This window comes from Mesoplodon mirus, assembly GCF_964341445.2.
Source record: "Mesoplodon mirus genome assembly, chromosome: 7".
Taxonomy (NCBI): Eukaryota; Metazoa; Chordata; class Mammalia; order Artiodactyla; family Ziphiidae; genus Mesoplodon; species Mesoplodon mirus.
The window spans coordinates 93005752-93022318 of NC_138983.1; the positions used below are offsets into that span (position 1 = coordinate 93005752).

Genomic DNA, 16567 nt, shown 5'->3' on the forward strand with positions numbered 1-16567 from the left:
GAGTTTAGGCTCTCTGCCTGTTCTCTTAAACCTTACTCCGTACTGACTCTCAAATAACAGAAGAATTAACTGCACATAGAATAGAATATAAATTTCAACTTTGACAATGTAAGAGCTAGGTTTGGAAGGTAGACAGGAGGTTGAAAAAAGGGAAGATGGTATGAATGTCCTTATTTTACAAAGCGTGACGTTGAGAGAGTTTCTAGTTGATCAACAATGTAGGTTTTTAAGTATATCACTACATGTCAAAGAGATCATGAGCAGTGGAATAACTCATGATGACATAACTTTACTGAGCAGTGTGGACATAGGAAAGAATGTAGAGGAACTAAACCCTTACTTGTTAGTAATTCAGAAAGTGAACAGATAATGCCTCCAATTTAGTGAGAAAATAGTCATGTGAGAGTATTACTTGGAAATGCAGAAGAATTCAAAATGACAATAGTTGGATCTCCCAGGTGGCGCAGTGGTTAAGAAACTGCCTGCCAGGGCCTCCCTGGTGGCGCAGTGGTTGAGGGTCCGCCTGCCGATGCAGGGGATACGGGTTCGTGCCCCGGTCTGGGAGGATCCCATATGCCGCGGAGCGGCTGGGCCCGTGAGCCATGGCCGCTGAGCCTGCGCATCCGGAGCCTGTGCTCCGCAACGGGAGAGGCCACAACAGTGAGAGGCCCGCGTACGGAAAAAAAAAAAAAAAAAAAAAAAGAAACTGCCTGCCAAGGCAGGGGACATGGGTTCGAGCCCTGGTCTGGGAAGATCCCACATGCCACGGAGCAGCGAAGCCCGTGCACCAGAACTACGGAGCCTGTGCTCTAGAGCCCGTGAGCCACAACTACTGAGCCCATGTGCCACAACTACTGAAGCCTGCGCACCTAGATCCTGTGCTTCATAACAAGAGAAGCCACCGCAATGAAGAGTAGCCCCCACTCGCCGCAACTAGAGAAAACCTGCACGCAGCAACGAAGACCCAATACAGCCAAAAGTAAATAATAATAATAAAATAATAAAAAATAACAATATTTGACGTAAACCTCATAAAAAAGGAAATCCATACAGCCAGTAAACAGAGAAAAGTGTACAACTTCATTAAGTAATAAGTGAAAAGTGAGTCAAAACCAAGGAAACTACATGTCAATCAGATTGACAAATACATAAATAAAAAGTCTGGTAGTATCAGGTATTGTAGGCCTGAAGTACTATGGGAATCATCTACCCTGTTTATACTGGAGTATAAATCGACACAACTACTTTGGAAAGCATTTAGCCCTCTCCATCAACTGAAGGTATATAAATAGCCTGTGAGCCAGCAGCCCTCACCCCCGCCCTGTGTAAATGCACCAGAATAACGGGCACAGCAGGATTCCTGTCCATGATTTGCATTAGCACAAACTGAAAACAAACCAAATGTCCATTAACAGTCAAAAATAAATGATGTGTATTTGTACAGTGGGAAAACTATCCAGCAATAAAATTGAATGAACTAGAGCTACAGGCAGCAATGTGGATGAATTTTTTAAACCAACGTTGAGAGAAAGAAATAAGATAGAAAAGACTTCATATACTATGATCCTGTACATAAAGTTAGATGTTGACACAACTAAACTCTTTTGTTAGGGATGCATGCAGGTTAAAGGAAATGACTGTCAAGAAGTGAGGTTGGTGTTTAACCGGGAAGAGGGAAGGAGCTTGTGATGAGAAAAGGATATGGGGGGTTTTTGCGATGCTGACAAGTATCAATACTTTCAGATTCGAGTAGTGCTTATGTAAGTATTCTCTTTTTATTTGTCACATTGAGAGTTTTGTTCTGTGCACTTCTCAGTGCACATATCGTATTTTACAATTAAAAACTGCGTAAAGAATCGATCGCTTCTTGAGTGCTGGATGTGGGAGTGGGATGAGACCGTTTCATTTTAAGCCCTTCACTACTGTTTGCATTCGCATGTTCATTCATTCAGCATTAATTGCACATATTCTATGTACCAAGCACTCTTCTAATTTTATATGTGTTTTAACTCATGTAATTCTCACAAGAGCTCTGTAATATGGGAGCTTATCTCCATTTTATAGATGAGGAAGTTGAGGCCTAGAGTTACAGAACTTGTCCAAGGTTATGTAGCTAATGGGTAGTGCCAGGCCCATTTGCCTCAGAGAATCTGAATATTTACAATATAATCTAAAAGAGAAATTTAATGACTAATTATAAGCAAAAAAATTGCACACTAAAGAAGATGACAAGTTTTCATCTATCCAGTTAGAGAAAAACACACAGTCTGTCTTTCACACTCGTACATCTTATATGTACGTGTGTGGCAGGGATTTTCCTTATTAAGCAATTATTTATTGACCGTCTACGTTGTGCTAGGCACAGGTGCTGGGGATAAACACTTAATAAAATACACCCCCTATCTTCAAATAACTTGCACTCTAAGTGAGGAAGTAAGCCAACAGTTATAGTAGAGGTTATATACCAAGTGATACATCGCTGATGGCAGTGTAAATCTCAGAAATCTTTTGGAAAGAAGTCTGGAGGTAGGTACCTCAGAGCCTTAAAAATGTTCATTTGCTTTGATCTCAAACTCATTTTTATGGATTTATTTTAAGAATGTTATTCTCAATATGGAAAAAGGCCTTCATGCATAAAAACGGTTATTTTGTCTGATAATACTGAAAAGTTGGAAAGAATTTAAATGTGTAAAATGGTTAACCAGTAAACCCACTCAGTGGAATATTTTGTAGCCCACACAAAAAAATCAAGGTTATGAATCCCCTGATTATATGAGAAATGCTTGATTTCAATGTTAAATGGAGAAAAGTTGAACATAAAATTTGATATCCAATATGATGGGAGCTTTGTCCCAGAAAAATCACCCTAGCCAGTGTACAGAAGGGTGGAATGGAGAGCAGATGGCAGGAAGGAAAATTATTCCAAAGCCTTATCATTAGTCTTACTTAAGTAATAGAATATCAAGCAATTTTACTTTCTAACTTTTTTGGTTCCATATTTCCATGTAAGGGACATGAATTCTGAATACTTTGTAGGAGGAGGGTACACTTTTTCACAAAAATTGAACACTGTGTTCTAATTCCCTCCATTAGAGGGAGAAACTGTTGCATGTAATTGCACTTTGATGTGCTATTTAGAACCAGTCAGGAATTTTAATCTACCTTCCTCTGACCGTGCTGAGGGTTTTTTGTTTTTTTGTTTATTTGTTTAGAATTTCTTTGAAATCAGTTTTAGAAGATTGATTAAACCATTATATTAAAAGTAGAGGAATTTTGCAATTTTTTCCCTTTTTCCCCATTGAAAACTTGACTGGCTTTAGTAATGAACCATTAAAGAATTTGAAGTTCTTAGACTCTCAATTTTTTAAACATGTTCTGAATATAAAAATATATGTTCATTGAGCAAATGTTTGAAAACAATGAACTTCTTGAAGGAAATAAAAGCCACCTCTGCATGTACACACACCTAATCTGCTCTTTTGTCTTAAAAAAGTATCCGAAATATTTTGCCATGTCACTAACTACTCTTCTACATCAGAGAATTTGATTAAGCTTATGCATCATCTCCCAGGAAAAACGCACAGATATATTTTGAATGTAGCACTCCTGAAGCCCATTCATGAACTCTGGTTGAGACCTCTTGTCATTCTTAGTGGCTTCATAGCGCATTCCTTCAGACGATGAGCTGTTTTTATTTAAACCAGTCCCAATTCGGAGGCTCTTAGCTTTCTTCTAGGGTTTGGTTATCAACAGTCTTATGACATCATGTTGGTAGATAAATCTTTGCCCACATCTTTGATTTCCTTAGGGTAAACTCCTGATGTAGGATTGTTGTTAGGTACCAAAAGCTACTGTCCAGACAGTGATACCAGCTCCTCTCCCAATGATGGCAGGTAATAGAGTTCCTCATTCTTTAAGTGATTGTTCAAAGCAGTTAACATGTATAAATATACCTTACTGTTTTCATAAGTATAGGTATTATGATTGTTTATCACTGCATAAGAAACCACCCCTAAACAGTGGCCTAAAACAATGACAATCATTTATTTTGCTCACGAACCTGGAGGTTGAGTAGAATATTAATTCTTTTACTACACTCTTACTGACTGAAAACAATACCTATATGACTAGCTCAGAGTTCTGTAGGTCAGAAGTCCAGGCACAGCGTGACTGGTCTTCCTGCTCAGATACACATGGGAACATGTGGGTTCCCTCCTGAGAGTGTTAAAGCACGTGAAATTTAAGTGTAAGATATTGAGCCCCAAACGTTGGATGTTCACCATAGTTTGTGTGGGCCACAGAGCTGAAATCAAGATGTCAGTCTGGCTGTGTTAGCGTCCAGAGGCTCTGGGAAAGAATGCCTACAGGCTTCTTCCGGCTTGTTGGCATAATTCAGATTCTGCAGTTGCAGGACAGAGGGCCCCATTTCCTTGCTGGCTGTCAGTCGGGGGAGAGTTTCAGCTCCTAGAGGCCTCTCGCTTGCCTTCCCTGCCGCAGCATTGGACCTCTTCAGAGCCAGCAATGGAGAGTCTCCCTCTTGTCCCTTTTGTACTTCAATTCAGGAAGAGTTCAGGTCCTTTTCATGGGGTGCCTGAGTAGGCCACATCCACCTAAAATAATCTCCCTATCTTAAAAGATCAACTGATGTTGAACCTTAATTCCATGTGCAAAATCCCTTCACTACAGCACCTACATTTAGAGTTTGATTGGATAAGTGGAAGGTTTGTGTACTTCAGTAAGTGGTCATCTTGGGGGCTCTGTCAGAATTCTGCCTATTGCAAGCAGTGTCCCCACTTCAAGGACCGAAGTGTCTTAGTTCCTAAAACTCCTAAGATAGTTTATCAGTGTTCATTTTATTTCAGTGACCTTGGTGAAGGGAGGACTACCACCTCCGTGAGCAGGAATGGCAGCCAGCTTCCTGAGTCCACAGTGTGGCTCTGCTACTTAGTGGTGTGACCTCGGCTGTGCTGCTCTACTTACTCTACTTCTCTGCCTCTGTTTCCCTCATCTGTAAAATAACATGGAGTTAGTGATCGTTCTTTCCTCGTAGGGTTTTTTGTTTTATAAATTTATTTTTGGCCGCATTGGGTCTTCGTTGCTGCTCGCCAGCTTTCTCCAGTTGCGTCGAGCGGGGGGCTACTCTTCGTTGCGGTGCGGTGGCTTCTCTTATTGCGGAGCACAGGCTCTAGGCGCGCAGGCTTCAGGAGTTGTGGCACGTGGGTTCTAGAGCGTAGGCTCAGTAGTCGTGACGCACAGGCTTAGTTGCTCTGCGGCATGTGGGTTCTTCCTGGACTAGGGCTCGAACCCGTGTCCCCTGCACTGGCAGGCGGATTCTTAACCACTGTGCCAGTAGGGAAGCCCCCTCTTAGGGTTTTGATGATTCGATTATTTAATACCCAGGGAACTCCAGGAACTGTAAATTGCTTTAAAAGTGATCACTTTTTTAAAACATGCTTTTGAATCTGCAATTATGCAATTCAGGTATGCTAAGCAGGTTCGTTAATAGGACTTCCTGCTATAAAGAGACCCACAAATAAAAATAGAATTTTTCTTTCTTGGTCGTAACTTCTTATTTCTGACTTACTATGTTATATGCATATGCCTTTTATGGTGGGCTGCCACAAATTTATGTTGGAAAGAGTGGAATTTAAATAAATCTTTGCAAATTTGATAGATTTTGATCATTCATTTCACTGGCATGGTATGATATGACCAGTAGCAGACTAAAATCTGAGTTCACTTCTGCCTCTGCCCCTAAATCCTGATGAGACCAATAGCTGGAAAGGCTTTTGGATATTATACTATGAATTAGTTATAATATTGACTCTGTTTGCTTAGGAAACCCTGGAGGAGTGCCTAAAGCAGTTAAAGGAGGAAAGAGTAATAAGACTGAAGGCTGATAGACGAGTCAGTGAGGTAAACACGTTTCATCTGCTTTTGAGAGTGTTTTGGTTTTATTTTGATTTGATTTTAAGCCATATACACATATTTTGTAAGCTTTAGAACTGTAATATGTTGCAAATTGGTGGTATCATATGGACTTTTGCATGTACTGGTATTTAGTGATCATATGATCTATATTCCAGAAAGCATGTTTTTAAAGATGTGAAAATCTGGTTTTGTGTATGTGTGTGTGCTTTTATATGACATTAGCTTATTTCCTGTTCATGATTCTTTGATTCAAGAAGGCACCTTCTGTGCATGTATTGTATATACAGTAACATAAAAGACATGATGAGACTCTCCTGGCAATGAATTAGGAAAGTGAATCATTGAAATAAATTTAAGATATTGGAAAACTTCTAAGAATGCAATGAAAGATAAAAATATATACTATGAGAATTACATTAGGTAATGTGCATGAAAGCAGGGCATAATCTAAAAAGTTCTATCTAAATATAATTTATCACAGGGTGAGTGTATGGAGGAATTTTTGAAAGTGCATCCATTGGATTGGCAGACACTCATTCAATAAATGTTGAGCACCTGCTCATGTAAGGCAAAAGGGGCATCATGAACATTAACGGCCTTTCTGAGAAATACGAGAGTTGAGCTTACAGGGGGTTTTAAGTGCGTAGATGATGAGCAGAAGGGGAGGAGTGCACGGGGGTGAATATGTTGAAGAAGCCAAAGAAAATATTGGTGATCGTACATTTAATAAATTGGGTTGGGTATGATTTAGGACTTTTAAACGTAAGCATTAGATATTTTACTCACTAAAGTTAATTCTTAACATTCAGCAGAGTTGTAATATGTTTTGTTCAAATCAGATTCTATAACTCACTTTCTAATTTAAGGGAAACTTAAAGCAGGTCATTTTCTAATGTGGAATGAGGCTCCATTATGAATTGAACCAGTTAGAAATGTGATCTTTTGTGAAAGATCATTAATAAAACGGTAGCTTGGGTTTATTTATATACCACCTAAGTGTTATATAGGAAACTTTGTTGGGTGCCTGTGAGTTTTGGTTATTATGTGATAAGGTCTCTGTCTTTACTGGCGGAGGGTTACATTAATTATAAATTAATTACATTTTGAGTGTTTTAGTTTTGTTCCTTGAAACTAGGCAAGACTACTTTTTGTTTGTTTGTTTGTTGTTTTTTTGGGTTTTTTTTTGCGGTATGTGAGCCTCTCACTGTTGTGGCCTCTCCCGTTGCGGAGCACAGACTCCGGACGCACAGGCTCAGCGGCCATGGCTCACGGGCCCAGCCGCTACGCAGCATGTGGGATCTTCCCGGACTGGGGCACGAACCCGTGTCCCCTGCATCGGCAGGCGGACTCGCAACCACTGCGCCACCAGGGAAGCCCAAGGCAAGACTACTTTTGATGACAATGAGAAAAAATCATGTCAGACGTTTTCAGTCTTCTTGTATAGCTGGAACATGAAAATGCCCAGTTAAGAAACACAACTTTCTCTTTGTCTGAAGCCCTTCATGCCCACTCATTGACAAGCATGATCCTGGATGATGAAGGTGTTTTGGGCAGCACTGAGAATTCTCTTCAGAAGTTCCATGCTTTCCTGGTTCTCCTTAAAGATGCTGGGTTAGTTCATTTCTCTTCCTGGCATTCTTCTCTTTGCGACTCTAATGGTAGTTTGCTGAGGAACTGGAGCAATTTTCATCACTTACGTGGCTATATTTAGCCAAATTTAGTGTAATTATAGGTAATATAGTTGACGTTTTAAAATGAGGAATTAAATTTTTTAAGAAATGCAAATAGGGAAGCCTGCTTTGGTAGAGTGGGGAGCCCATTATAAAAGAGTAACCTGTAGACAGAGTAATTAGTAGGTATAGTTGTTTTGTAAAGACTAAATTAAAGGCAGTTTTCATTGAAAATAGTCGGGAATGCATAAGAATTTTCCTATCTTTCACTTCTTTTGCTTGTTTGATAAGTTTGAATTAAAGTTATCTTTGCCTTAGACATAAAAATGATTATTAATCTGCAGGGGAGATATAGGTCAGTGGTTCTCAACCGGGAGCAATTTTGCTGAAAGAGGGAAGTGGAGATTGATAGTTGATGGAGCGGTGTTTTGTCAGTGAATGAATTGGTGTTGGTGTTGGGAAGGAAGGAACAAACACATTCTTGGAAACTGGAGGAAAGGTGGTAAAGAAGTGTGGGAATGGAGGTGTGACAGGCAGTGGACAGGGTGCACGGTACATATTGAAGCTGCTAGTGAGACAGTGGGATGTCTCCTAGAGGATGAATCTGGAAAGGGCTGAGGATTTGGGGGAGAGAGAGGCTTGTAGTCTGGAGTAGGATGTTGGCTTTTAAGATTTTAGAAGTAAGGCTTCCCTGGTGGCGGGGTGGTTGAGAGTCCGCCTGCCGATGCAGGGGCTAAGGGTTCGTGCCCCGGTCTGGGAGGATCCCGCATGGCGCGGAGCGGCTGGGCCCGTGAGCCATGGCCGCTGAGCCTGCGCGTCCGGAGCCTGTGCTCTGCAACGGGAGAGGCCACAGGAGTGAGAGGCCCGCGTACCGCAAAAAAAAAAAAAAAAAAGATTTTAGAAGTATTTCATGATTGTAGGTCTGGGGAAATCTAAACTGCTCTTCTGTGATTATAATAACCTTTGTCTTTTCTCCTTTCCTCCTCTCGTCTAGGCTTGGGCAGTTGGCCAAAATGGCTGGTATAGATCAGTCAGATTTTCATTTACTAGGTCGTCCCCAGGTGAATTCTACTGTTAGTAGTCCACCTAAAGAAGAAAAGAAGGCACTTGAAGAAGGAAAATCAGAATCAAAACAGAGTGCCCCATAACAAATGCAAAATAGCCAAGTAAATGGACAGAACAGCACTTAATGATTCTAAGAGTGATTAGCAAAAAGGAAATGACCAAGTCAGGGAGAAAACAATAATGATCAGTCTCGAATAGTTCACATGCTCGGGAGCTAGAAGACTCTGGAGTCCTTTCCAAATCTGAGATTAGTAAATGTGTGCCCATTTCATGATACTGTACTTTTGTAAATAAGGAGACTGGAAGTTCTTTAGAAAATTTATGAGTTAAAGCAAACTATCCTTAATGAAGAAAGAAGACATTAGAGAAAATATTCCAGATTTTAAATTGTATAAATGTCTGTTCTGTTCATATTTTATCTAGGTTTCTATTTGTATTCAGTCAGCTTACAATGAAGGAACACTAATGAAGGTACACATACTGATATAATTTTTAAAATAAGTAATCCAGACATAGCTAATAGGTAACATATTAGAGTGAATCACCTGGTTATGGGAATGGGAGGGGAAAACCTGTCAGCTTTTCCTCTAGCCTTACTTGGAGCCCCCATCAGCCAATCTCAGAGTGGCCTTGGGAACTGACAGCTTGAGAACACAGTCTGGTCACAAACTATATACGGTTTACATGTGCCTGGAGGATAGCAAAGAAATTAATTATCTTACAGAATAGGGTTTTATTTTTAGTGAGGGAAAGGAAATGGGTAATAACTACCCCAATCACCAAAGTCTGAAAACGTAGCGGACATAGCCTTGGATGTAGCTAGGTTAAGCTGAGAATCACTTGGCAAGATATAATTACAAAAAAAACTGGCTCTGAAATCTTCTGATTAATCAATTGACTGTGTTAATAATAAGATTACAGAGTAACATTGAAGTTTTGAACTCTACTTTTTAATGGTTGGCTTTGTTCATCACTGAATTTTTGTCTTGTCTTTTGTCTTCCCCTCCACTTTCCGAAAATTACAGGTGATGCTAGGATTCCTTTGCCTCTCGACTCCTTCCGTGTCCCAGCGTCTACTCAGGAGGCCTTAGAAACTTCCAAAGACAACCTGGGGGTGCCAGTCACAGAGCAGCGGCAGGAGTCTTTTGAAGATTTCATTGCTAGAACATGTTCTCCTTCAGCAGATGTCATTTCTGGAACTGGAAGTCAAAGAAAAGAAGAGGAATTATCTAGAAATAGCAGGTCTTCTTCAGAGAAAATGAGCAAAGCAGGTGAATAGACCAAAAACTACTCTGCTAAGAAACAACCTGGGAAGGACCTGCATTCCTGCTCTGACTCACCTGTAAAGCAGAAAAGCAAAGGAATTGGGCAAAATAATTCTTTGGTTAATAAACCAATTAAAAGTGAGTCTTCGAAAAAACACATTTCTGTTAAGAAAGAGAGTAGAATAGTGACTGTTTCATCAAAGACAACTAAAAGTAAACTCAGTCTACTAGAACAGTCTGAAAGTGATACTCTTGGATCTGATTGTGAATTTCAAGAAAGCATCCATACTCTATCACGCCTAACATAGGTCTAAATCTTTTAAAATTATGTTTTTGCCTTCAAATTTTCATAAATTACTTATGTTTTTATTATAGCATATGGTGTTTTCAGTTACTTGACTGGAAGCCATTAGAGAAAGATTTTTTTATCTATACTTTTTTATTATAATGAAAGTTTTGGTGTACTTTTCCTTGTAACACTTTGCACCATTCATTCAGCTAGTGTTTACTGAGGGCTTCATATGTACAGTACTTTTCTGGGTGCTGTTGCTTTCAGCAGTGAACAAAATAAAGCCTTTACTCTCCTGGAACTAGCACTCTGTGGTGGGAGAAAACATAAACAACAAAGCAGGCTAAGGGTTAAAAAGAGATGGGAATAATAAATGGAATAGTTTTACCATTTGGTTAAACATCAAACTATTATATAAATCACACGGCCAGAAGCCATTGACATATTTTAATTCATAATAACCAGAGAGCCTCAAACATTTACCAAGGCACTTAACCGTGTTTATGGATTACAGCAACGCTCTGAGGTAGGGAACTCTTACCATCCCCATTTTATAGATGAACAGTCTGAGGAGACATTATGTGAGTTGCCCAGAATTACACAGCTATAAGTAAGTGGGAAGTTGCAATGTGACCCGAACCCATGCTCTTTTTTTTTTTTAATGTATGGACTTTATTATCTTTCATTTGTTTCTGATTTATGTGAATTTTTTCTTTAAAGATTTTTTCTGATGTCAACCATTTTTAAAGTGTTTATTGCATTTGTTACAGTATTGCTTCTGTTTTATATTTTGGTTTTTTGGCCTCAAGGCATGTGGGATCTTAGCTCCCCGACCAGGGATTGAACCCTCACCCCCTCCATTGGAAGGCGAAGTCTTAACCACTGGACCACCAGGGAAGTTCCCCTTATGTGACCATTTTTCTGGCATTTTTTTTAAATTTTATTTTTTATTGACATACACTTGAATTACAGTGTTGTGTTAATTACTGCTGTACAGGAAAGTGACTCAGTTACACATTTATGTACATTCTTTTTCATATTCTTTTCCATTACGGTTTATCACAGGATATAGAATATAGTTCCCTGTGCTCTACAGTAGGACCTTTTTGGGTTTTTTTTAAATACATGCACTTTTTAAAAATAAATGTATGTATGTATTTATTTTTGGCTGTGTTTGGCCTTTGTTGCTTCACGCGGGCTTCCTCTAGTTGAGGGGCACATGCTTCTCATTGTGGTGGCTTCTCTTGTTGCAGAGCACGGGCTCTAGGTGCCTGGACTTCAGTAGTTGTGACATCCGGCTTAGTTGCTCTCTGGCATGTGGGATCTTCCCGGACCAGGGCTTGAACCCATGTCCCCTGCATTGGCAGGCATATGCTTAACCACTGCGCCACCAGGGAAGTCGCATGTAGGACCTTTTTGTTTATCCATCCTGTATATACACCAGTTTGCATCTGCTAATCCCAAACTCCCAATCCAACCCTCTCCCACCCCCTCCTCCTTGGCAACCGCCAGTCTATTCTCTATGTCCTCGGTTATGTTTCTGTTCACACATAGGCTGTAACCAGGCTCTTAATTACTTTGTTATCCTGTTTCCTTGTTAAGAGAAGAAGGGTTTAAGGAAGGCACTGAGAGAAGCCAGTGACCAGTAAAAGTGCAAAAACAGTGGGGCTGTCAGAAAGCACACCTGTCTCCTTCCCCCATCTGAGCAGAACTTTTAAATGGCAGAGTATGTAAGAGTATGTGATGACACATCTCTGGATTAAATGATGTCTCCCTGGTAAAACATGTACAGATAAGTCTTTAGTTCAATCAGAGTGAAAGGTGAGATCAGAGAAAAGCTGGAGTGTCAGATTTCTGGTAGAAGGTCCTGCCTGATTGTTACTAAGAGGGCTACTACAGTACTAGTTAGTTCCTTAGTCATGGGTTGAGTGTTAGAGGAGTGAAACAACGAGCAAGATGTAGTGTTGGCCCTTTAGCAGTGGAGTGAGAGGGGAAGACGCACAGATGTCTCATCCTGCACGTGACCTGCCGTGACGGGCATATTCAGGGCGTTTAGTCAGTGTTTGTGGAAGAAGAGGGGGAGCCATGAGGCAAAGAAAAGTCATCAAAAGAGGCAGTCCCTAAGCTAAGTCTTAAAGGACTCGTGAGAAACTGGTGAGTCAGCCGGTGAAAGGCAAGGATACTCAAGGCAGAGTGGACAGCGGAAGTCCAGAGCCGTGAGTGTGCGAGGGGTGTGTCACAGAGCCACAGGCACAGGCTCTGGAGGATCAGTGCAGTGTCCCCAGGCAGCGGCAAGTGCCCCTAAAGGAGGCAGCGAGGAGGAGGAGAGCGGGTCTTAACCATCCATGTGCGTGGAGCTGGTTTCCTCAGAAAATAGCTAAGAATGGAAAGGACAAGTTCAGGTGGCATTTTAGACCACTGACGTCAGTATGGATGAGGAATCTGAAGAAGCCTGGAGATAATTATGCCCCACTCTTCTGAGGAGCAGTGCTTTATATTTTCAAGTGGGATTTTCACGCTGCCACCTCCTCTCCTGTCCCTACTGAAAGGTTTATAGACCGGCAGAAGGGAGAACCTGGCTTAAGGAAAGTTAATCAGGTTCCTTTACTGTACAGCTTCTCGGGGCTGCTGTAGGCTAATGTTCATTCTGGATCGTCACAGCAGGCGTATGGTACACAGCCATCCTCAAAGCTATTTGACCCTAGAGTCCTTTTTTAATAGAATGTCTTAACAACTGGTTCCACCAAACAGCAATTTCGTAACTTCTAGACCAGGTTATGGCAAGAAGAAAGGGGTCTGAAATAAGGTATAGATGAAGGGAGGAAGTAAGTTCTAATTGTATTTAGGAAATTACCAGCAAGACTTGACCTTGGGAAGTAAGGAAGAAGTAGGAGGCGGAGGCTGAGCCCCCATCTGTGTGACTAAGGTTGGGTGGTGGTATCATTGAGTTTGGATATAGGGGATAAAGAACTGAAGTGGGGAAAAGACTTTAGTTCTGGACATGTAGAATTTGAAAGCACCTGTAGAATTCCGAAGACAAACTGGTAGATAACTGGACATGCACGTGAAGACATGGAAAGATAAAAATTTGAATGTCATCAGCACATATCAGCAGTCATTAAAATCATGAAAATGGATGAGATTTCAGAGAATTGTGAGTACTGACAACGTTTAAGTAATAAGCAGAGAAAGAATTCTGGGAAAGAGAGAGGTGATAGAGTTTCAAGAAGGAGGAAGTAGATGACAGTGTCATCCTTCAGAGAATGTGAGTGTCCATTGGATTTGGGCAGTTAGGTCCCCAGTGACCTTAGAGCAGTTCAGTGAAGTGGTGGACAAAAAGCCAGATGGCAATAAACTGAGGGTGTAGGGCTGCCTGTCGGGGCCAGGCGGGGCTAGTGAGGACAGTGGGAATAGGCTACTCTCAAGGAGTTTGGATGAAAAGAGAAAATAATTAGCAAAAAAGAATTTTTTTAGAATGAGAAGGACATATTTTATATGTTGAAATGAAGGAACCAATAAAGGAGATCCTGAAGATGTAGATAACAATTTAGAGAATTGGGGAAACATGGACATATGAATAAGAAAAAAAACCTTGCACAGTATATAAAAATCACTTGTATCCTTCGAGCTGGATGGATACTGGTAAGTTTGGGAGGAAATAAAGGTAAGAAGAGATAGAAGTTAAGTAAGTTTATACTGATAGCCTCAGTTTTCTTTGACACAGATTTTTCAGAGACACATATATACACATACATAATTACCGTTTGAAAATTCTTTCATAGTTACATGTTTTATTAATCACGTCTGAGAAAAGTCACTGATTTTCATTTTGTACAGCATTATCTTGTAAGGACAAGATACAGTGACAACTTCCATGCTTTTTGCATATCAGAGCTGACATTGAAAGTATCTGCATAATTGAATTTTCACTTCTTATTTGTAATAAGTTTATCCTTAGGAGGATACTTTCATAGTGTTTGATCACAGATGAGTTTGGGCGTTGCTATCACTCAATAATGTTAAGCATCTGTCAGGTTCTCTCCTATACTATATATTAATTTTTTGTCCGTTAAGCAAATATTTATTGGCGGCCTGTGGGAATAAGATACACCTAGGCCCTCTTTCCTTGGTATATTCACAAAAGCCTCTGAAACTAAATTTCCAAGTCAGGCCATACTAAGGCCTGGCATAATAAGTTTTCATTGTTAACAGTTTTTTTTGTGTTTGTGGGGGTTTTTTGTTTTTATTTTTTGAAGCAAGGATAAGACACTGTCTTAACTCAGTAGTTGTCCATTCATTAATAAGTCAAAGAAGACATTGATGAAGCATGGTATTTTGAATATCCTTTCCACAGCATAGGTAATGGGCCATCCTGAAACTCTGGTGAGATGCTTATCATTTTCAGATTTTGGAGTGGCTGAGAAAACCCTATTACACCTTGAATTATCACTAGAAACATGAATTCAGCCAAATAAAAACAGTGCCTCTGCCTACTGAGGTGGTCAATTTCCATCTCAACAAAAGTGACCATTTCTCCTTTAGATTAAAATCAAGAAAATCCCCTCTGTCCAGGATGCAATAATGGGGTGCACGAAAGAGGAAAACTGAAGCTATTCCCTCTTTACACCTGAACAGTGAATTCATTCTGATATCAAATATTTGTTATGATTCTGTTATGACCAGGTGCTTTATTGTTTAGAGATCAAGTTACTGTTCATTCTTGGTAAGTAAGAAAAATCCACGTTTTAGGACTCTGAATAGTAACTTTATATATATATTATATATATATATATTAAAAATAAATATGTATATTATATGTAATATATATTCCACCTATTCAACAAAATTGTAACTTTCATCATCTCTTACGAATGATGAACTGTATTCACTCTTTGGAAAGGGCTTATAGGGAATTAAAGTCTCCATATACTTTTTATATAAGACCATGGAAACCAAATTCTCAACTGGGAGCAAACTTAGGTTTTGCTCTGAAGGTTTATGCTTGCCTGGCCTTAGAGTGGTAGGCCAGGAACTCAAGTTTTTTTCCTCTAAGTTACTTTCATTGATGCCACCCTGAAAAAATTTGGAGGGAGTATTTTTGAAATAGCTTTATCTCAGTAACCCTTTAAAAATGCTTCAGGGTATGGGGAACATAACTGTCAAAATGTTCAAGCAACTCTTGTTGATGTAAGTGTAATTGATCAGGAGCAATACAGGAAGGAGCTGGGTACAAAAGACAAAAGGCGTAAGGCTATTTCATGTATTGTTTTTGGCTTATTGTACAAAACAGAGAACGTCTCATACACTCGCGCAGCCAAGGTCCCCTACTGTTCTCTCCTTTTAGTAGAAATAAAAGAGAGCTCGTTTCTCAATAGCAGCATTCTATCCTTAAGTGGGTACACAGTGATATTCTGATGGTCTCTGGAGCAGAGAATAATTCCGTGGCAGCTCTGACCTCCAGTCACCGGGTTCTCTGTAACTTAGTCTTTCATGGCCAAGGACTATAATCATTATTTCGATTTATATTTAGCATCTCAAAATGGAAAGGATTCCATGGACAACAAAGCAGGAAGTGATTTCATGAAGTGTTTTAGTATGGATAAAACAATAAACTATAAAAATACAAATCATCAGTGAAGCTTTTTCTTTCCGGAGAACTATATTCAGAAATTAATGTAAGCCTCTAAGGTGCGCATGTGTGTTTTTTCACCCATGATCATGTTTGTATGTGTGTGCATTCCACTGCTACAGGAGACATGCACAATGATATCAGATTTGTACTGGTTTCTCCCAAGAACTGTGTGCTCGCAGGGTTCGTTCAGGAAGGTGAGTGCCCTACCACCACATCACAGTCATATCTCATCACCTTCGGCGGGAATAGTTGACACTTTAACCTCACATGCAGGCTTATTAAATTAGTATTACTCATCAGAACTTGCTTACTAATAAAACAAGCTGAATTAGCCACTGCAGAATCATATTTGGAAATTCAATGAAAATTTTACCTTTTTAATAAAGGCCCAGAAATATTATTTCAGAGCAGGTGGTACAGAAAACTGTGGTCAAATTTGACATTCATTCATCATGGAAGTGTGGAACGTGACGGGTGAAAATTGATATTGAATTCTTTCCTCTAATATTTGGAAGAGTTCTAACAGGTAAATCAAATGAGATAACAAGACATATCAAGTCTCACTCATTTCTATGATCACATCCTCCCCACATATCACTCCTTCGCCTGCCATGTTTTGAATAATTCAATGCCCATAGTCTTTCCAGTCCAGTGTATTATAAGACACACTCAAGCTGGGTTTCAATCATATTAGACTGAAAGCTGAACATTTTAG

At 39.9% G+C, this 16567-nt stretch overlaps 1 pseudogene across 1 annotated transcript; it reads left to right on the forward strand.

Annotated features, from left to right (window-relative positions):
• Nucleotides 1–9618: 9618 nt before the first annotated feature.
• Nucleotides 9619–11666, forward strand: LOC309808877 (centrosomal protein of 78 kDa-like; annotated as a pseudogene). The gene has a single exon. The product of its transcript is annotated as a centrosomal protein of 78 kDa-like (transcript).
• The last annotated feature ends 4901 nt before the right edge of the window (nt 11667–16567 follow it).